The sequence below is a fragment of the Gnatocerus cornutus genome, unplaced genomic scaffold, assembly GCF_029298725.1.
Source record: "Gnatocerus cornutus isolate USDA-ARS CGAHR unplaced genomic scaffold, icGnaCorn1.1 ctg00000021.1, whole genome shotgun sequence".
In the NCBI taxonomy this organism is placed as follows: domain Eukaryota; kingdom Metazoa; phylum Arthropoda; class Insecta; order Coleoptera; family Tenebrionidae; genus Gnatocerus; species Gnatocerus cornutus.
In genome coordinates, this window is record NW_028275373.1 from 8,105,031 (window position 1) to 8,127,962 (window position 22,932).

The following is a 22,932-nucleotide window of genomic DNA, read 5'->3' on the forward strand; positions in this document are numbered from 1 at the left end:
GGTATAAAGTGATGATTTTGTAGATTTCGTGCTCTTCTTTGCGAATTCAAGCCAGAAAACAACGAAAATCGGCGAGAAATCGTCGTTTCGCATCGAAATATGCGGTTTTCTCTAAGAATTTTGACGATTTCGTGCAGAATTCTGCTGTTTTCTTGTAATTCAGCTGTTGAATTTTGGTAAAAAGTCATGATTTTGTAGATTTCGTGCTCTCCTTTGCGAATTCAAGATAGAAAACAACGAAAATCAGCGAGAAATCGTCGTTTTGCATCGAAATATGCGGTTTTCTGTAAGAATTTTGATGATTTCGTGCAGAATTCTGCTGTTTCCTTGCAATTCAGCCGTTGAATCTTGGTAAAAAGTCATGATTTTGTAGATTTCGTGCTCTTCTTTGCGAATTCAAGCCAGAAAACAACGAAAATCGGCGAAAAATCGTCGTTTTGCATCGAAATATGCGGTTTTCTGTAAGAATTTTGATGATTTCGTGCAGAATTCTGATGTTTTCTTGCAATTCAGCCGTTGAATCTTGGTAAAAAGTGATAATTTTGTAGATTTCGTGCTCTTCTTTGCGAATTCAAGCCTGAAAACAACGAAAATCGGCGAGAAATAATCGTTTTGCATCGAAATATGCGGTTTTCTGTGAGAATTTTGATGATTTCGTGCAGAATTCTGCTGTTTTCTTGCAATTCAGCCGTTGAATCTTGGTAAAAAGTCATGATTTTGTAGATTTCGTGCTCCTCTTTGCGAATTCAAGCCAGAAAACCACGAAAATCGGCGAAAAATCGTCGTTTTGCATCGAAATATGCGGTCTTCTCTAAGAATTTTGATGATTTCGTGCAGAATTCTGATGTTTTCTTGCAATTCAGCCGTTGAATCTTGGTAAAAAGTGATAATTTTGTAGATTTCGTGCTCTTCTTTGCGAATTCAAGCCAGAAAACAACGAAAATCGGCGAGAAATCGTCGTTTTGCATCGAAATATGCGGTTTTCTCTAAGAATTTTGACGATTTCGTGCAGAATTCTGCTGTTTTCTTGCAATTCAGCTGTTGAATCTAGGTAAAAAGTCATGATTTTGTAGATTTCGTGCTCTTCTTGGCGAATTCAAAATAGAAAACAACGAAAATCGGCGAGAAATTGTCGTTTTGCATCGAAATATGCGGTTTTCTGTTAGAATTTTGATGATTTTGTGCAGAATTCTGCTGTTTTTTTGCAATTCAGCTGTTGAATCTTGGTAAAAAGTCATGATTTTGTAGATTTCGTGCTCTTCTTTGCAAATTCAAGCCAGAAAACAACGAAAATCGGCGAGAAATAATCGTTTTGCATCGAAATATGCGGTTTTCTGTAAGAATTTTGATGATTTCGTGCAGAATTCTGCTGTTTTCTTGCAATTCAGCCGTTGAATCTTGGTATAAAGTGATGATTTTGTAGATTTCGTGCTCTTCTTTGCGAATTCAAGCCGGAAAACAACGAAAATCGGCGAGAAATCGTCGTTTTGCATCGAAATATGCGGTTTTCTCTAAGAATTTTGACGATTTCGTGCAGAATTCTGCTGTTTTCTTGCAATTCAGCTGTTGAATTTTGGTAAAAAGTCATGATTTTGTAGATTTCGTGCTCTCCTTTGCGAATTCAAGATAGAAAACAACGAAAATCAGCGAGAAATCGTCGTTTTGCATCGAAATATGCGGTTTTCTGTGAGAATTTTGATGATTTCGTGCAGAATTCTGCTGTTTCCTTGCAATTCAGCCGTTGAATCTTGGTAAAAAGTCATGATTTTGTAGATTTCGTGCTGTTCTTTGCGAATTCAAGCCAGAAAACAACGAAAATCGGGGAGAAATAATCGTTTTGCATCGAAATATGCGGTTTTCTGTAAGAATTTTGATGATTTCGTGCAGAATTCTGCTGTTTTCTTGCAATTCAGCCGTTGAATCTTGGTAAAAAGTCATGATTTTGTAGATTTCGTGCTTTTCTTTGCGAATTCAAGCCAGAAAACAACGAAAATCGGCGAGAAATAATCGTTTTGCATCGAAAAATGCGGTTTTCTGTAAGAATTTTGACAATTTCGTGCAGAATTCTGCTGTTTTCTTGCAATTCAGCCGTTGAATCTTGGTAAAAAGTCATGATTTTGTAGATTTCGTGCTCTTCTTTGCGAATTCAAGCTAGAAAACAACGAAAATCGGCGAGAAATCGTCGTTTTGCATCGAAATATGCGGTTTTCTGTAAGAATTTTGATGATTTCGTGCAGAATTCTGCTGTTTTCTTGCAATTCAGCCGTTGAATCTTGGTAAAAAGTCATGATTTTGTAGATTCCGTGCTCTTCTTTGCGAATTCAAGATAGAAAACAACGAAAATCAGCGAGAAATCGTTGTTTTGCATCGAAATATGCGGTTTTCTGTAAGAATTTTGATGATTTCGTACAGAATTCTGCTGTTTTCTTGCAATTCAGATGTTGAATCTAGGTAAGAAGTCATGATTTTGTAGATTTCGTGCTCTTCTTTGCGAATTCAAGCCAGAAAACAACGAAAATCGGCGAGAAATCGTCGTTTTGCATCGAAATATGCGGTTTTCTCTAAGAATTTTGATGATTTCGTGCAGAATTCTGCTGTTTTCTTGCAATTCAGCCGTTGAATCTTGGTATAAAGTGATGATTTTGTAGATTTCGTGCTCTTCTTTGCGAATTCAAGCCAGAAAACAACGAAAATCGGCGAGAAATCGTCGTTTTGCATCGAAATATGCGGTTTTTCTCTAAGAATTTTGACGATTTCGTGCAGAATTCTGCTGTTTTCTTGCAATTCAGCCGTTGAATCTTGGTAAAAAGTCATGATTTTGTAGATTTCGTGCTCTCCTTTGCAAATTCAAGATAGAAAACAACGAAAATCAGCGAGAAATCGTCGTTTTGCATCGAAATATGCGGTTTTCTGTAAGAATTTTGATGATTTCGTGCAGAATTCTGCTGTTTTCTTGCAATTCAGCCGTTGAATCTTGGTAAAAAGTCATGATTTTGTAGATTTCGTGCTCTTCTTTGCGAATTCAAGCCAGAAAACAACGAAAATCGGCGAGAAATCGTCGATTTGCATCGAAATATGCGGTTTTCTGTAAGAATTTTGATGATTTCGTGCAGAATTCTGCTGTTTTCTTGCAATTCAGCCGTTGAATCTTGGTAAAAAGTGATGATTTTGTAGATTTCGTGCTCTTCTTTGCGAATTCAAGCCAGAAAACAACGAAAATCGGCAAGAAATCGTCGTTTTGCATCGAAATATGCGGTTTTCTCTAAGAATTTTGACGATTTCGTGCAGAATTCTGCTGTTTTCTTGCAATTCAGCCGTTGAATCTTGGTAAAAAGTCATGATTTTGTAGATTTCGTGCTCTTCTTTGCGAATTCAAGCCAGAAAACAACGAAAATCGGCGAGAAATCGTCGTTTTGCATCGAAATATGCGGTTTTCTGTAAGAATTTTGATGATTTCGTGCAGAATTTTGCTGTTTTCTTGCAATTCAGCCGTTGAATCTTGGTAAAAAGTCATGATTTTGTAGATTTCGTGCTCTTCTTTGCGAATTCAAGCCAGAAAACAACGAAAATCGGCGAGAAATCGTCGTTTTGCATCGAAATATGCGGTTTTCTGTAAGAATTTTGATGATTTCGTGCAGAATTCTGCTGTTTTCTTGCAATTCAGCCGTTGAATCTTGGTAAAAAGTCATGATTTTGTAGATTTCGTGCTCTTCTTTGCGAATTCAAGCCAGAAAACAACGAAAATCGGCGAGAAATAATCGTTTTGCATCGAAATATGCGGTTTTCTGTAAGAATTTTGATGATTTCGTGCAGAATTCTGCTGTTTTCTTGCAATTCAGCCGTTGAATCTTGGTAAAAAGTCATGATTTTGTAGATTTTGTGCTCTTCTTTGCAAATTCAAACCAGAAAACAACGAAAATCGGCGAGAAATCGTCGTTTTGCATCGAAATATGCGGTTTTCTGTAAGAATTTTGATGATTTCGTGCAGAATTCTGCTGTTTTCTTGCAATTCAGCCGTTGAATCTTGGTCAAAAGTCATGATTTTGTAGATTTCGTGCTCTTCTTTGCGAATTCAAGCCAGAAAACAACGAAAATCGGCGAGAAATCGTCGTTTTGCATCGAAATATGCGGTTTTCTGTAAGAATTTTGATGATTTCGTGCAGAATTCTGCTGTTTTCTTGCAATTCAGCCGTTGAATCTTAGTAAAAAGTCATGATTTTGTAGATTCCGTGCTCTTCTTTGCGAATTCAAGACAGAAAACAACGAAAATCAGCGAGAAATCGTCGTTTTGCATCAAAATATGCGGTTTTCTGTAAGAATTTTGATGATTTCCTGCAGAATTCTGCTGTTTTCTTGCAATTCAGCCGTTGAATCTTGGTAAAAAGTCATGATTTTGTAGATTTCGTGCTCTTCTTTGCGAATTCAAGCCAGAAAACAAAGAAAATCGGCGAGAAATCGTCGTTTTGCATCGAAATATGCGGTTTTCTGTAAGAATTTTGATGATTTCGTGCAGAATTCTGCTGTTTTCTTGCAATTCAGATGTTGAATCTTGGTAAAAAGTCATGATTTTGTAGATTTCGTGCTCTTCTTTGCAAATTCAAGCCAGAAAACAACGAAAATCGGCGAGAAATCGTCGTTTTGCATCGAAATATGCGGTTTTCTGTAAGAATTTTGATGATTTCGTGCAGAATTTTGCTGTTTTCTTGCAATTCAGCCGTTGAATCTTGGTCAAAAGTCATGATTTTGTAGATTTCGTGCTCTTCTTTGCGAATTCAAGCCAGAAAACAACGAAAATCGGCGAGAAATCGTCGTTTTGCATCGAAATATGCGGTTTTCTGTAAGAATTTTGATGATTTCGTGCAGAATTCTGCTGTTTTCTTGCATTTCAGCCGTTGAATCTTGGTAAAAAGTCATGATTTTGTAGATTCCGTGCTCTTCTTTGCGAATTCAAGATAGAAAACAACGAAAATCAGTGAGAAATCGTCGTTTTGTATCGAAATATGCGGTTTTCTCTAAGAATTTTGATGATTTCGTGCAGAATTCTGCTGTTTTCTTGCAATTCAGCCGTTGAATCTTGGCAAAAAGTCATGATTTTGTAGATTTCGTGCTCTTCTTTGCGAATTCAAGCCAGAAAACAACGAAAATCGGCGAGAAATAATCGTTTTGCATCGAAATATGCGGTTTTCTGTAAGAATTTTGATGATTTCGTGCAGAATTCTGCTGTTTTCTTGCAATTCAGCCGTTGAATCTTGGTATAAAGTGATGATTTTGTAGATTTCGTGCTCTTCTTTGCGAATTCAAGCCAGAAAACAACGAAAATCGGCGAGAAATCGTCGTTTTGCATCGAAATATGCGGTTTTCTCTAAGAATTTTGACGATTTCGTGCAGAATTCTGCTGTTTTCTTGCAATTCAGCTGTTGAATTTTGGTAAAAAGTCATGATTTTGTAGATTTCGTGCTCTCCTTTGCGAATTCAAGATAGAAAACAACGAAAATCAGCGAGAAATCGTCGTTTTGCATCGAAATATGCGGTTTTCTGTAAGAATTTTGATGATTTCGTGCAGAATCCTGCTGTTTCCTTGCAATTCAGCCGTTGAATCTTGGTAAAAAATCATGATTTTGTAGATTTCGTGCTCTTCTTTGCGAATTCAAGCCAGAAAACAACGAAAATCGGCGAGAAATCGTCGTTTTGCATCGAAATATGCGGTTTTCTGTAAGAATTTTGATGATTTCGTGCAGAATTCTGCTGTTTTCTTGCAATTCAGCCGTTGAATCTTGGTAAAAAGTCATGATTTTGTAGATTTCGTGCTGTTCTTTGCGAATTCAAGCCAGAAAACAACGAAAATCGGGGAGAAATAATCCTTTTGCATCGAAATATGCGGTTTTCTGTAAGAATTTTGATGATTTCGTGCAGAATTCTGCTGTTTTCTTCCAATTCAACCGTTGAATCTTGGTAAAAAGTGATGATTTTGTAGATTTCGTGCTCTTCTTTGCGAATTCAAGCCAGAAAACAACGAAAATCGGCAAGAAATTGTCGTTTTGCATCGAAATATGCGGTTTTCTCTAAGAATTTTGACGATTTCGTGCAGAATTCTGCTGTTTTCTTGCAATTCAGCCGTTGAATCTTGGTAAAAAGTCATGATTTTGTAGATTTCGTGCTCCTCTTTGCGAATTCAAGCCAGAAAACCACGAAAATCGGCGAGAAATCGTCGTTTTGCATCGAAATATGCGGTCTTCTCTAAGAATTGTGATGATTTCGTGCAGAATTCTGCTGTTTTCTTGCAATTCAGCCGTTGAATCTTGGTAAGAAGTGATAATTTTGTAGATTTCGTGCTCATCTTTGCGAATTCAAGCCAGAAAACAACGAAAATCGGCGAGAAATCGTCGTTTTGCATCGAAATATGCGGTTTTCTCTAAGAATTTTGACGATTTCGTGCAGAATTCTGCTGTTTTCTTGCAATTCAGCTGTTGAATCTAGGTAAAAAGTCATGATTTTGTAGATTTCGTGCTCTTCTTGGCGAATTCAAGATAGAAAACAACGAAAATCGGCGAGAAATCGTTGTTTTGCATCGAAATATGCAGTTTTCTCTAAGAATTTTGATGATTTCGTGCAGAGTTCTGCTGTTTTCTTGCAATTCAGCCGTTGAATCTTGGTAGAAAGTGATGATTTTGTAGATTTCGTGCACTTCTTTGCGAATTCAAGCCAGAAAACAACGAAAATCGGCGAGAAATCGTCGTTTTGCATCGAAATATGCGGTTTTCTGTAAAAATTTTGATGATTTCGTGCAGAATTCTGCTGTTTTCTTGCAATTCAGCCGTTGAATCTTGGTAAAAAGTCATGATTTTGTAGATTTCGTGCTCTTTTTTGCGAATTCAAGCCAGAAAACAACGAAAATCGGCGAGAAATAATCGTTTTGCATCGAAATATGCGGTTTTCTGTAAGAATTTTGATGATTTCGTGCAGAGTTCTGCTGTTTTCTTGCAATTCAGCCGTTGAATCTTGGTAAAAAGTCATGATTTTGTAGATTTCGTGCTCTTCTTTGCGAATTCAAGCTAGAAAACAACGAAAATCGGCGAGAAATCGTCGTTTTGCATCGAAATATGCGGTTTTCTGTAAGAGTTTTGATGATTTCGTGCAGAATTCTGCTGTTTTCTTGCAATTCAGACGTTGAATCTTGGTAAAAAGTCATGATTTGGTAGATTCCGTGCTCTTCTTTGCGAATTCAAGATAGAAAACAACGAAAATCAGCGAGAAATCGTTGTTTTGCATCGAAATATGCGGTTTTCTGTAAGAATTTTGATGATTTCGTGCAGAATTCTGCTGTTTTCTTGCAATTCAGATGTTGAATCTAGGTAAGAAGTCATGATTTTGTAGATTTCGTGCTCTTCTTTGCGAATTCAAGCCAGAAAACAACGAAAATCGGCGAGAAATCGTCGTTTTGCATCGAAATATGCGGTTTTCTCTAAGAATTTTGATGATTTCGTGCAGAATTCTGCTGTTTTCTTGCAATTCAGCCGTTGAATCTTGGTATAAAGTGATGATTTTGTAGATTTCGTGCTCTTCTTTGCAAATTCAAGCCAGAAAACAACGAAAATCGGCGAGAAATTGTCGTTTTGCATCGAAATATGCGGTTTTTCTCTAAGAATTTTGACGATTTCGTGCAGAATTCTGCTGTTTTCTTGCAATTCAGCCGTTGAATCTTGGTAAAAAGTGATGATTTTGTAGATTTCGTGCTCTTCTTTGCGAATTCAAGCCAGAAAACAACGAAAATCGGCAAGAAATCGTCGTTTTGCATCGAAATATGCGGTTTTCTCTAAGAATTTTGACGATTTCGTGCAGAATTCTGCTGTTTTCTTGCAATTCAGCCGTTGAATCTTGGTAAAAAGTCATGATTTTGTAGATTTCGTGCTCTTCTTTGCGAATTCAAGCCAGAAAACAACGAAAATCGGCGAGAAATCGTCGTTTTGCATCGAAATATGCGGTTTTCTGTAAGAATTTTGATGATTTCGTGCAGAATTCTGCTGTTTTCTTGCAATTCAGCCGTTGAATCTTGGTAAAAAGTCATGATTTTGTAGATTTCGTGCTCTTCTTTGCGAATTTAAGCCAGAAAACAACGAAAATCGGCGAGAAATCGTCGTTTTGCATCGAAATATGCGGTTTTCTGTAAGAATTTTGATGATTTCGTGCAGAATTCTGCTGTTTTCTTGCAATTCAGCCGTTGAATCTTGGTAAAAAGCCATGATTTTGTAGATTTCGTGCTCTTCTTTGCGAATTCAAGCCAGAAAACAACGAAAATCGGCGAGAAATAATCGTTTTGCATCGAAATATGCGGTTTTCTGTAAGAATTTTGATGATTTCGTGCAGAGTTCTGCTGTTTTCTTGCAATTCAGCCGTTGAATCTTGGTAAAAAGTCATGATTTTGTAGACTTCGTGCTCTTCTTTGCGAATTCAAGCTAGAAAACAACGAAAATCGGCGAGAAATCGTCGTTTTGCATCGAAATATGCGGTTTTCTGTGAGAATTTTGATGATTTCGTGCAGAATTCTGCTGTTTTCTTGCAATTCAGCCGTTGAATCTTGGTAAAAAGTCATGATTTTGTAGATTCCGTGCTCTTCTTTGCGAATTCAAGATAGAAAACAACGAAAATCAGCGAGAAATCGTTGTTTTGCATCGAAATATGCGGTTTTCTGTAAGAATTTTGATGATTTCGTGCAGAATTCTGCTGTTTTCTTGCAATTCAGATGTTGAATCTAGGTAAAAAGTCATGATTTTGTAGATTTCGTGCTCTTCTTTGCGAATTCAAGCCAGAAAACAACGAAAATCGGCGAGAAATCGTCGTTTTGCATCGAAATATGCGGTTTTCTCTAAGAATTTTGATGATTTCGTGCAGAATTCTGCTGTTTTCTTGCAATTCAGGCGTTGAATCTTGGTATAAAGTGATGATTTTGTAGATTTCGTGCTCTTCTTTGCGAATTCAAGCCAGAAAACAACGAAAATCGGCGAGAAATCGTCGTTTTGCATCGAAATATGCGGTTTTTCTCTAAGAATTTTGACGATTTCGTGCAGAATTCTGCTGTTTTCTTGCAATTCAGCCGTTGAATCGTGGTAAAAAGTCATGATTTTGTAGATTTCGTGCTCTCCTTTGCGAATTCAAGATAGAAAACAACGAAAATCAGCGAGAAATCGTCGTTTTGCATCGAAATATGCGGTTTTCTGTAAGAATTTTGATGATTTCGTGCAGAATTCTGCTGTTTTCTTGCAATTCAGCCGTTGAATCTTGGTAAAAAGTCATGATTTTGTAGATTTCGTGCTCTTCTTTGCGAATTCAAGCCAGAAAACAACGAAAATCGGCGAGAAATCGTCGTTTTGCATCGAAATATGTGGTTTTCTGTAAGAATTTTGATGATTTCGTGCAGAATTCTGCTGTTTTCTTGCAATTCAGCCGTTGAATCTTGGTAAAAAGTCATGATTTTGTAGATTTCGTGCTCTTCTTTGCGAATTCAAGCCAGAAAACAACGAAAATCAGCGAGAAATAATCGTTTTGCTTCGAAATATGCGGTTTTCTGTAAGAATTTTGATGATTTCGTGCAGAATTCTGCTGTTTTCTTGCAATTCAGCCGTTGAATCTTGGTAAAAAATGATAATTTTGTAGATTTCGTGCTCTTCTTTGCGAATTCAAGCCAGAAAACAACGAAAATCGGCGAGAAATCGTCGTTTTGCATCGAAATATGCGGTTTTCTCTAAGAATTTTGACGATTTCGTGCAGAATTCTGCTGTTTTCTTGCAATTCAGCTGTTGAATCTAGGTAAAAAGTCATGATTTTGTAGATTTCGTGCTCTTCTTGGCGAATTCAAGATAGAAAACAACGAAAATCGGCGAGAAATCGTTGTTTTGCATCGAAATATGCAGTTCTCTCTAAGAATTTTGATGATTTCGTGCAGAGTTCTGCTGTTTTCTTGCAATTCAGCTGTTGAATCTTGGTAAAAAGTGATGATTTTGTAGATTTCGTGCTCTTCTTTGCGAATTCAAGCCAGAAAACAACGAAAATCGGCAAGGAATCGTCGTTTGGCATCGAAATATGCGGTTTTCTCTAAGAATTTTGACGATTTCGTGCAGAATTCTGCTGTTTTCTTGCAATTCAGCCGTTGAATCTTGGTAAAAAGTTATGATTTTGTAGATTTCGTGCTCTCCTTTGGGAATTCAAGATAGAAAACAACGAAAATCAGCGAGAAATCGTCGTTTTGCATCGAAATATGCGGTTTTCTCTAAGAATTTTGATGATTTCGTGCAGAATTCTGCTGTTTTCTTGCAATTCAGCCGTTGAATCTTGGTAAAAAGTCATGATTTTGTAGATTTCGTGCTCTTCTTTGCGAATTCAAGCCAGAAAACAACGAAAATCGGCGAGAAATCGTCGTTTTGCATCGAAATATGCGGTTTTCTGTAAGAATTTTGATGATTTCGTGCAGAATTCTGCTGTTTTCTTGCAATTCAGCCTTTGAATCTTGGTAAAAAGTCATGATTTTGTAGATTTCGTGCTCTTCTTTGCGAATTCAAGCCAGAAAACAACGAAAATCGGCGAAAAATCGTCGTTTTGCATCGAAATATGCGGTTTTCTCTAAGAATTTTGATGATTTCGTGCAGAATTCTGCTGTTTTCTTGCAATTCAGCCGTTGAATCTTGGTAAAAAGTGATAATTTTGTAGATTTCGTGCTCTTCTTTGCGAATTCAAGCCAGAAAACAACGAAAATCGGCGAGAAATCGTCGTTTTGCATCGAAATATGCGGTTTTCTCTAAAAATTTTGACGATTTCGTGCAGAATTCTGCTGTTTTCTTGCAATTCAGCTGTTGAATCTAGGTAAAAAGTCATGATTTTGTAGATTTCGTGCTCTTCTTGGCGAATTCAAGATAGAAAACAACGAAAATCGGCGAGAAATCGTTGTTTTGCATCGAAATATGCAGTTTTCTCTAAGAATTTTGATGATTTCGTGCAGAGTTCTGCTGTTTTCTTGCAATTCAGCCGTTGAATCTTTGTAAAAAGTCATGATTTTGTAGATTTCGTGCTCTTCTTTGCGAATTCAAGCCAGAAAACAACGAAAATCGGCGAGAAATCGTCGTTTTGCATCGAAATATGCGGTTTTCTCTAAGAATTTTGATGATTTCGTGCAGAATTCTGCTGTTTTCTTGCAATTCAGCCGTTGAATCTTGGTAAAAAGTCATGATTTTGTAGATTTCGTGCTCTTCTTTGCAAATTCATGCCAGAAAACAACGAAAATCGGCGAGAAATCGTCGTTTTGCATCGAAATATGCGGTTTTCTGTAAGAATTTTGATGATTTCGTGCAGAATTCTGCAGTTTTCTTGCAATTCAGCCGTTAAATCTAGGTAAAAAGTCATGATTTTGTAGATTTCGTGCTCTTCTTGGCGAATTCAAGATAGAAAACAACGAAAATCGGCGAGAAATCGTTGTTTTGCATCGAAATATGCAGTTTTCTCAAAGAATTTTGATGATTTCGTGCAGAATTCTGCTGTTTTCTTGCAATTCAGCCGTTGAATCTTGGTAAAAAGTCATGATTTTGTAGATTTCGTGCTCTTCTTGGCGAATTCAAGATAGAAAACAACGAAAATCGGCGAGAAATCGTTGTTTTGCATCGAAATATGCAGTTTTCTCTAAGAATTTTGATGATTTTGTGCAGAATTCTGCTGTTTTCTTGCAATTCAGCCTTTGAATCTTGGTAAAAAGTCATGATTTTGTAGATTTCGTGCTCTTCTTTGCGAATTCAAGATAGAAAACAACGAAAATCAGCGAGAAAACGTCGTTTTGCATCGAAATATGCGGTTTTCTCTAAGAATTTTGATGATTTCGTGCAGAATTCTGCTGTTTTCTTGCAATTCAGCCGTTGAATCTTGGTAAAAAGTCATGATTTTGTAGATTTCGTGCTCTTCTTTGCGAATTCAAGCCAGAAAACAACGAAAATCGGCGAGAAATCGTCGTTTTGCATCGAAATATGCGGTTTTCTGTAAGAATTTTGATGATTTCGTGCAGAATTCTGCTGTTTTCTTGCAATTCAGCCGTTGAATCTTGGTAAAAAGTCATGATTTTGTAGATTTCGTGCTCTTCTTTGCGAATTCAAGCCAGAAAACAACGAAAATCGGCGAGAAATCGTCGTTTTGCATCGAAAAATGCGGTTTTCTGTAAGAATTTTGATGATTTCGTGCAGAATTCTGCTGTTTTCTTGCTATTCAGCCGTTGAATCTTGGTAAAAAGTCATGATTTTGTAGATTTCGTGCTCTTCTTTGCGAATTCAAGCCAGAAAACAACGAAAATCGGCGAGAAATCGTCGTTTTGCATCAAAATTTGCGGTTTTCGTTAAGAATTTTGATGATTTCGTGCAGAATTCTGCTGTTTTCTTGCAATTCAGCCGTTGAATCTTGGTAAAAAGTCATGATTTTGTAGATTCCGTGCTCTTCTTTGCGAATTCAAGATAGAAAACAACGAAAATCAGCGAGAAATCGTCGTTTTGCATCGAAAAATGCGGTTTTCTCTAAGAATTTTGATGATTTCGTGCAGAATTCTGCTGTTTTCTTGCAATTCAGCCGTTGAATCTTGGTAAAAAGTGATGATTTTGTAGATTTCGTGCTCTTCTTTGCGAATTCAAGCCAGAAAACAACGAAAATCGGCGAGAAATCGTCGTTTTGCATCGAAATATGCGGTTTTCTCTAAGAATTTTGATGATTTCGTGCAGAATTCTGCTGTTTTCTTGCAATTCAGCCGTTGAATCTTGGTAAAAAGTGATGATTTTGTAGATTTCGTGCTCTTCTTTGCGAATTCAAGCCAGAAAACAACGAAAATCGGCAAGAAATCGTCGTTTTGCATCGAAATATGCGGTTTTCTCTTAGAATTTTGACGATTTCGTGCAGAATTCTGCTGTTTTCTTGCAATTCAGCCGTTGAATCTTGGTAAAAAGTCATGATTTTGTAGATTTCGTGCTCTTCTTTGCGAATTCAAGCCAGAAAACAACGAAAATCGGCGAGAAATCGTTGTTTTGCATCGTAATATGCGGTTTTCTGTAAGAATTTTGATGATTTCGTGCAGAATTCTACTGTTTTCTTGCAATTCAGCCGTTGAATCTAGGTAAAAAGTCATGATTTTGTAGATTTCGTGCTCTTCTTGGCGAATTCAAGATAGAAAACAACGAAAATCGGCGAGAAATCGTTGTTTTGCATCGAAATATGCAGTTTTCTCTAAGAATTTTGATGATTTTGTGCAGAATTCTGCTGTTTTCTTGCAATTCAGCCGCTCAATCTTGGTAAAAAGTCATGATTTTGTAGATTTCGTGCTCTTCTTTGCAAATTCAAGATAGAAAACAACGAAAATCAGCGAGAAAAGGTCGTTTTGCATCGAAATATGCGGTTTTCTCTAAGAATTTTGATGATTTCGTGCAGAATTCTGCTGTTTTCTTGCAATTCAGCCGTTGAATCTTGGTAAAAAGTCATGATTTTGTAGATTTCGTGCTCTTCTTTGCAAATTCATGCTAGAAAACAACGAAAATCGGCGAGAAATCGTCGTTTTGCATCGAAATATGCGGTTTTCTGTAAGAATTTTGATGATTTCGTGCAGAATTCTGCTGTTTTCTTGCAATTCAGCTGTTGAATCTTGGTAAAAAGTCATGATTTTGTAGATTTCGTGCTCTTCTTTGCAAATTCAAGCCAGAAAACAACGAAAATCGGCGAGAAATCGTCGTTTTGCATCGAAATATGCGGTTTTCTGTAAGAATTTTGATGATTTCGTGCAGAATTCTGCTGTTTTCTTGCAATTCAGCCGTTGAATCTAGGTAAAAAGTCATGATTTTGTAGATTTCGTGCTCTTCTTGGCGAATTCAAGATAGAAAACAACGAAAATCGGCGAGAAATCGTTGTTTTGCATCGAAATATGCAGTTTTCTCTAAGAATTTTGATGATTTCGTGCAGAATTTTGCTGTTTTCTTGCAATTCAGCCGTTGAATCTTGGTAAAAAGTCATGATTTTGTAGATTTCGTGCTCTTCTTTGCGAATTCAAGCCAGAAAACAACGAAAATCGGCGAGAAATCGTCGTTTTGCATCGAAATATGCGGTTTTCTCTAAGAATTTTGATGATTTCGTGCAGAATTCTGCTGTTTTCTTGCAATTCAGCCGTTGAATCTTGGTAAAAAGTCATGATTTTGTAGATTTCGTGCTCTTCTTTGCAAATTCATGCCAGAAAACAACGAAAATCGGCGAGAAATCGTCGTTTTGCATCGAAATATGCGGTTTTCTGTAAGAATTTTGATGATTTCGTGCAGAGTTCTGCTGTTTTCTTGCAATTCAGCCGTTGAATCTTGGTAAAAAGTCATGATTTTGTAGATTTCGTGCTCTTCTTTGCAAATTCAAGCCAGAAAACAACGAAAATCGGCGAGAAATCGTCGTTTTGCATCGAAATATGCGGTTTTCTGTAAGAATTTTGATGATTTCGTGCAGAATTCTGCAGTTTTCTTGCAATTCAGCCGTTAAATCTAGGTAAAAAGTCATGATTTTGTAGATTTCGTGCTCTTCTTGGCGAATTCAAGATAGAAAACAACGAAAATCGGCGAGAAATCGTTGTTTTGCATCGAAATATGCAGTTTTCTCAAAGAATTTTGATGATTTCGTGCAGAATTCTGCTGTTTTCTTGCAATTCAGCCGTTGAATCTTGGTAAAAAGTCATGATTTTGTAGATTTCGTGCTCTTCTTGGCGAATTCAAGATAGAAAACAACGAAAATCGGCGAGAAATCGTTGTTTTGCATCGAAATATGCAGTTTTCTCTAAGAATTTTGATGATTTTGTGCAGAATTCTGCTGTTTTCTTGCAATTCAGCCTTTGAATCTTGGTAAAAAGTCATGATTTTGTAGATTTCGTGCTCTTCTTTGCGAATTCAAGATAGAAAACAACGAAAATCAGCGAGAAAACGTCGTTTTGCATCGAAATATGCGGTTTTCTCTAAGAATTTTGATGATTTCGTGCAGAATTCTGCTGTTTTCTTGCAATTCAGCCGTTGAATCTTGGTAAAAAGTCATGATTTTGTAGATTTCGTGCTCTTCTTTGCAAATTCATGCCAGAAAACAACGAAAATCGGCGAGAAATCGTCGTTTTGCATCGAAATATGCGGTTTTCTGTAAGAATTTTGATGATTTCGTGCAGAATTCTGCTGTTTTCTTGCAATTCAACCGTTGAATCTTGGTAAAAAGTCATGATTTTGTAGATTTCGTGCTCTTCTTTGCAAATTCAAGCCAGAAAACAACGAAAATCGGCGAGAAATCGTCGTTTTGCATCGAAATATGCGGTTTTCTGTAAGAATTTTGATGATTTCGTGCAGAATTCTGCTGTTTTCTTGCAATTCAGCCGTTGAATCTAGGTAAAAAGTCATGATTTTGTAGATTTCGTGCTCTTCTTGGCGAATTCAAGATAGAAAACAACGAAAATCGGCGAGAAATCGTTGTTTTGCATCGAAATATGCAGTTTTCTCAAAGAATTTTGATGATTTCGTGCAGAATTCTGCTGTTTTCTTGCAATTCAGCCGTTGAATCTTGGTAAAAAGTCATGATTTTGTAGATTTCGTGCTCTTCTTTGCGAATTCAAGATAGAAAACAACGAAAATCAGCGAGAAAACGTCGTTTTGCATCGAAATATGCGGTTTTCTCTAAGAATTTTGATGATTTCGTGCAGAATTCTGCTGTTTTCTTGCAATTCAGCCGTTGAATCTTGGTAAAAAGTCATGATTTTGTAGATTTCGTGCTCCTCTTTGCAAATTCATGCCAGAAAACAACGAAAATCGGCGAGATATCGTCGTTTTGCATCGAAATATGCGGTTTTCTGTAAGAATTTTGATGATTTCGTGCAGAATTCTGCTGTTTTCTTGCAATTCAACCGTTGAATCTTGGTAAAAAGTCATGATTTTGTAGATTTCGTGCTCTTCTTTGCAAATTCAAGCCAGAAAACAACGAAAATCGGCGAGAAATCGTCGTTTTGCATCGAAATATGCGGTTTTCTGTAAGAATTTTGATGATTTCGTGCAGAATTCTGCTGTTTTCTTGCAATTCAGCCTTTGAATCTAGGTAAAAAGTCATGATTTTGTAGATTTCGTGCTCTTCTTGGCGAATTCAAGATAGAAAACAACGAAAATCGGCGAGAAATCGTCGTTTTGCATCGAAATATGCGGTTTTCTGTAAGAATTTTGATGATTTCGTGCAGAATTCTGCTGTTTTCTTGCAATTCAACTGTTGAATCTTGGTAAAAAGTCATGATTTTGTAGATTTCGTGCTCTTCTTTGCGAATTCAAGCCAGAAAACAACGAAAATCGGCGAGAAATCGTCGTTTTGCATCGAAAAATGCGGTTTTCTGTAAGAATTTTGATGATTTCGTGCAGAATTCTGCTGTTTTCTTGCTATTCAGCCGTTGAATCTTGGTAAAAAGTCATGATTTTGTAGATTTCGTGCTCTTCTTTGCGAATTCAAGCCAGAAAACAACGAAAATCGGCGAGAAATCGTCGTTTTGCATCAAAATATGCGGTTTTCGTTAAGAATTTTGATGATTTCGTGCAGAATTCTGCTGTTTTCTTGCAATTCAGCCGTTGAATCTTGGTAAAAAGTCATGATTTTGTAGATTCCGTGCTCTTCTTTGCGAATTCAAGATAGAAAACAACGAAAATCAGCGAGAAATCGTCGTTTTGCATCGAAATATGCGGTTTTCTCTAAGAATTTTGATGATTTCGTGCAGAATTCTGCTGTTTTCTTGCAATTCAGCCGTTGAATCTTGGTAAAAAGTGATGATTTTGTAGATTTCGTGCTCTTCTTTGCGAATTCAAGCGAGAAAACAACGAAAATCGGCGAGAAATCGTCGTTTTGCATCGAAATATGCGGTTTTCTCTAAGAATTTTGATGATTTCGTGCAGAATTCTGCTGTTTTCTTGCAATTCAGCCGTTGAATCTTGGTAAAAAGTGATGATTTTGTAGATTTCGTGCTCATCTTTGCGAATTATAGCCAGAAAACAACGAAAATCGGCGAGAAATCGTCGTTTTGCATCGAAATATGCGGTTTTCTCTAAGAATTTTGACGATTTCCTGCAGAATTCTGCTGTTTTCTTGCAATTCAGCCGTAGAATCTTGGTAAAAAGTCATGATTTTGTAGATTTCGTGCTCTTCTTTGCGAGAATTCAAGCCAGAAAACAACGAAAATCGGCGAGAAATCGTCGTTTTGCATCGAAATATGCGGTTTTCTGTAAGAATTTTGATGATTTCGTGCAGAATTCTGCTGTTTTCTTGCAATTCAGCCGTAGAATCTTGGTAAAAAGTCATGATTTTGTAGATTTCGTGCTCTTCTTTGCGAATTCAAGCCAGAAAACAACGAAAATCGGCGAGAAATCGTCGTTTTGCATCGAAAAATGCGGTTTTCTGTTAGAATTTTGATGATTTCGTGCAGAATTCTGCTGTTTTCTTGCAATTCAGCCGTTGAATCTTCGTAAAAAGTCATGATTTTGTAGATTTCGTGCTCTTCTTTGCGAATTCAAGCCAGAAAACAACGAAAATCGGCGAGAAATCGTCGTTTTGCATCAAAATATGCGGTTTTCTGTAAGAATTTTGATGATTTCGTGCAGAATTCTGTTGTTTTCTTGCAATTCAGCCGTTGAATCTAGGTAAAAAGTCATGATTTTGTAGATTTTGTGCTCTTCTTGGCGAATTCAAGACAGAAAACAACGAAAATCGGCGAGAAATCGTTGTTTTGCATCGAAATATGCAGTTTTCTCTAAGAATTTTGATGATTTCGTGCAGAAATCTGCTGTTTTCTGTAAGAATTTTGTAGATTTCGTGCAGAATTCTGCTGTTTTCTTGCAATTCAGCCGTTGAATCTTGGTAAAAAGTCATGATTTTGTAGATTTCGTGCTCTTCTTTGCAAATTCAAGCCAGAAAACAACGAAAATCGGCGAGAAATCGTCGTTTTGCATCGAAATATGCGGTTTTCTGTAAGAATTTTGATGATTTCCTGCAGAATTCTGCTGTTTTCTTGCAATTCAGCCGTTGAATCTTGGTAAAAAGTCATGATTTTGTAGATTTCGTGCTCTTCTTTGCAAATTCAAGCCAGAAAACAACGAAAATCGGCGAGAAATCGTCGTTTTGCATCGAAATATGCGGTTTTCTGTAAGAATTTTGATGATTTCGTGCAGAATTCTGCTGTTTTCTTGCAATTCAGCCGTTGAATCTAGGTAAAAAGTCATGATTTTGTAGATTTCGTGCTCTTCTTTTCGAATTCAAGATAGAAAACAACGAAAATCGGCGAGAAATCGTTGTTTTGCATCGAAATATGCAGTTTTCTCTAAGAATTTTGATGATTTCGTGCAGAATTCTGCTGTTTTCTTGCAATTCAGCAGTTGAATCTTGGTAAAAAGTCATGATTTTGTAGATTTCGTGCTCTTCTTTGCGAGAATTCAAGCCAGAAAACAACGAAAATCGGCGAGAAATCGTCGTTTTGCATCGAAATATGCGGTTTTCTGTAAGAATTTTGATGATTTCGTGCAGAATTCTGCTGTTTTCTTGCAATTCAGCCGTAGAATCTTGGTAAAAAGTCATGATTTTGTAGATTTCGTGCTCTTCTTTGCGAATTCAAGCCAGAAAACAACGAAAATCGGCGAGAAATCGTCGTTTTGCATCGAAAAATGCGGTTTTCTGTTAGAATTTTGATGATTTCGTGCAGAATTCTGCTGTTTTCTTGCAATTCAGCCGTTGAATCTTGGTAAAAAGTCATGATTTTGTAGATTTCGTGCTCTTCTTTGCGAATTCAAGCCAGAAAACAACGAAAATCGGCGAGAAATCGTCGTTTTGCATCAAAATATGCGGTTTTCTGTAAGAATTTTGATGATTTCGTGCAGAATTCTGCTGTTTTCTTGCAATTCAGCCGTTGAATCTAGGTAAAAAGTCATGATTTTGTAGATTTCGTGCTCTTCTTGGCGAATTCAAGATAGAAAACAACGAAAATCGGCGAGAAATCGTTGTTTTGCATCGAAATATGCAGTTTTCTCTAAGAATTTTGATGATTTCGTGCAGAATTCTGCTGTTTTCTGTAAGAATTTGGATGATTTCGTGCAGAATTCTGCTGTTTTCTTGCAATTCAGCCGTTGAATCTAGGTAAAAAGTCATGATTTTGTAGATTTCGTGCTCTTCTTGACGAATTCAAGATAGAAAACAACGAAAATCGGCGAGAAATCGTTGTTTTGCATCGAAATATGCGGTTTTCTATAAGAATTTTGATGATTTCGTGCAGAATTCTGCTGTTTTCTTGCTATTCAGCCGTTGAATCTTGGTAAAAAGTCATGATTTTGTAGATTTCGTGCTCTTCTTTGCGAATTCAAGCCAGAAAACAACGAAAATCGGCGAGAAATCGTCGTTTTGCATCGAAAAATGCGGTTTTCTGTAAGAATTTTGATGATTTCGTGCAGAATTCTGCTGTTTTCTTGCAATTCAGCCGTTGAATCTTGGTAAAAAGTCATGATTTTGTAGATTTCGTGCTCTTCTTTGCGAATTCAAGCCAGAAAACAACGAAAATCGGCGAGAAATCGTCGTTTTGCATCAAAATATGCGGTTTTCTGTAAGAATTTTGATGATTTCGTGCAGAATTCTGCTGTTTTCTTGCAATTCAGCCGTTGAATCTTGGTAAAAAGTCATGATTTTGTAGATTTCGTGCTCTTCTTTGCGAATTCAAGATAGAAAACAACGAAAATCAGCGAGAAATCGTCGTTTTGCATCGAAATATGCGGTTTTCTCTAAGAATTTTGATGATTTCGTGCAGAATTCTGCTGTTTTCTTGCAATTCAGCCGTTGAATCTTGGTAAAAAGTCATGATTTTGTAGATTTCGTGCTCTTCTTTGCAAATTCATGCCAGAAAACAACGAAAATCGGCGAGAAATCGTCGTTTTGCATCGAAATATGCGGTTTTCTGTAAGAATTTTGATGATTTCGTGCAGAATTCTGCTGTTTTCTTGCAATTCAGCCGTTGAATCTTGGTAAAAAGTCATGATTTTGTAGATTTCGTGCTCTTCTTTGCGAGTTCAAGCCAGAAAACAACGAAAATCGGCGAGAAATCGTCGTTTTGCATCGAATATGCGGTTTTCTGTAAGAATTTTGATGATTTCGTGCAGAATTCTGCGGTTTTCTTGCAATTCAGCCGTTGAATCTTGGTAAAAAGTCATGATTTTGTAGATTTCGTGCTCTTCTTTGCGAATTCAAACCAGAAAACAACGAAAATCGGCGAGAAATCGTCGTTTTGCATCGAAATATGCGGTTTTCTGTAAGAATTTTGATGATTTCGTGCAGAATTCTGCTGTTTTCTTGCAATTCAGCCGTTGAATCTTGGTAAAAAGTCATGATTTTGTAGATTTCGTGCTCTTCTTGGCGAATTCAAGATAGAAAACAACGAAAATCGGCGAGAAATCGTTGTTTTGCATCGAAATATGCAGTTTTCTCTAAGAATTTTAATGATTTCGTGCAGAATTCTGCTGTTTTCTTGCAATTCAGCCGTTGAATCTTGGTAAAAAGTCATGATTTTGTAGATTTCGTGCTCTTCTTTCGAATTCATGCCAGAAAACAACGAAAATCGGCGAGAAATCGTCGTTTTGCATCGAAATATGCGGTTTTCTGTAAGAATTTTGATGATTTCGTGCAGAATTCTGCTGTTTTCTAGCAATTCAGCCGTTGAATCTTGGTAAAAAGTCATGATTTTGTAGATTTCGTGCTCTTCTTTGCGAATTCAAGCCAGAAAACAACGAAAATCGGCGAGAAAACGTCGTTTTGCATCGAAATATGCGGTTTTCTCTAAGAATTTTGATGATTTCGTGCAGAATTCTGCTGTTTTCTTGCAATTCAGCCGTTGAATCTTGGTAAAAAGTGATGATTTTGTAGATTTCGTGCTCTTCTTTGCGAATTCAAGCCAGAAAACAACGAAAATCGGCGAGAAATCGTCGTTTTGCATCGAAATATGCGGTTTTCTCTAAGAATTTTGACGATTTCGTGCAGAATTCTGCTGTTTTCTTGCATTCAGCCGTAGAATCTTGGTAAAAAGTGATGATTTTGTAGATTTCGTGCTCTTCTTTGCGAATTCAAGCCAGAAAACAACGAAAATCGGCGAGAAATCGTTGTTTTGCATCGAAATATACGGTTTTCTCTAAGAATTTTGATGATTTCGGGCAGAATTCTGCTGTTTTCTTGCAATTCAGCCGTTGAATCTTGGTAAAAAGTGTTGATTTTGTAGATTTCGTGCTCTTCTTTGCGAATTCAAGCCAGAAAACAACGAAAATCGGCGAGAAATCGTCGTTTTGCATCGAAATATGCGGTTTTCTCTAAGAATTTTGACGATTTCGTGCAGAATTCTGCTGTTTTCTTGCAATTCAGCCGTTGAATCTAGGTAAAAAGTCATGATTTTGTAGATTTCGTGCTCTTCTTGGCGAATTCAAGATAGAAAACAACGAAAATCGGCGATAAATCGTTGTTTTGCATCGAAATATGCAGTTTTCTCTAAGAATTTTGATGATTTCGTGCAGAATTCTGTTGTTTTCTTGCAATTCAGCCGTTAAATCTAGGTAAAAAGTCATGATTTTGTAGATTTCGTGCTCTTCTTTGCGAATTCAAGCCAAAAAACACGAAAATCGGCGAGAAATCGTTGTTTTGCATCGAAATATGCTGTTTTCTTGCAATTCAGCCGTTGAATCTTGGTAAAAAGTAATGATTTTGTAGATTTCGTGCTCTTCTTTGCGAATTCAAGCCAGAAAACAACGAAAATCGGCGAGAAATCGTCGTTTTGCATCGAAAAATGCGGTTTTCTGTTAGAATTTTGATGATTTCGTGCAGAATTCTGCTGTTTTCTTGCAATTCAGCCGTAGAATCTTGGTAAAAAGTGATGATTTTGTAGATTTCGTGCTCTTGTTTGCGAATTCAAGCCAGAAAACAACGAAAATCGGCGAGAAATCGTTGTTTTGCATCGAAATATGCGGTTTTCTGTAAGAATTTTGATGATTTCGTGCAGAATTCTGCTGTTTTCTTGCAATTCAGCCGTTGAATCTTGGTAAAAGGTCATGATTTTGTAGATTTCGTGCTCTTCTTTGTGAATTCAAGCCAGAAAACAACGAAAATCGGCGAGAAATCGTCGTTTTGCATCGAAATATGCGGTTTTCTGTAAGAATTTTGATGATTTCGTGCAGAATTCTGCTGTTTTCTTGCAATTCAGCCGTAGAATCTTGGTAAAAAGTGATGATTTTGTAGATTTCGTGCTCTTCTTTGCGAATCCAAGCCAGAAAACACGAAAATCGGCGAGAAATCGTTGTTTTGCATCGAAATATGCTGTTTTCTGTAAGAATTTTGATGATTTCGTGCAGAATTCTGCTGTTTTCTTGCAATTCAGCCGTTGAATCTTGGTAAAAAGTCATGATTTTGTAGATTTCGTGCTCTTCTTTGCGAATTCAAGCCAGAAAACAACGAAAATCGGCGAGAAATCGTCGTTTTGCATCGAAATATGCGGTTTTCTGTGAGAATTTTGATGATTTCGTGCAGAATTCTGCTGTTTTCTTGCAATTCAGCCGTAGAATCTTGGTAAAAAGTGATGATTTTGTAGATTTCGTGCTCTTCTTTGCGAATTCAAGCCAGAAAACACGAAAATCGGCGAGAAATCGTTGTTTTGCATCGAAATATGCTGTTTTCTGTAAGAATTTTGATGATTTCGTGCAGAATTCTGCTGTTTTCTTGCAATTCAGCCGTTGAATCTTGGTAAAAAGTCATGATTTTGTAGATTTCGTGCTCTTCTTTACGAATTCAAGCCAGAAAACAACGAAAATCGGCGAGAAATCGTCGTTTTGCATCGAAATATGCGGTTTTCTGTAAGAATTTTGATGATTTCGTGCAGAA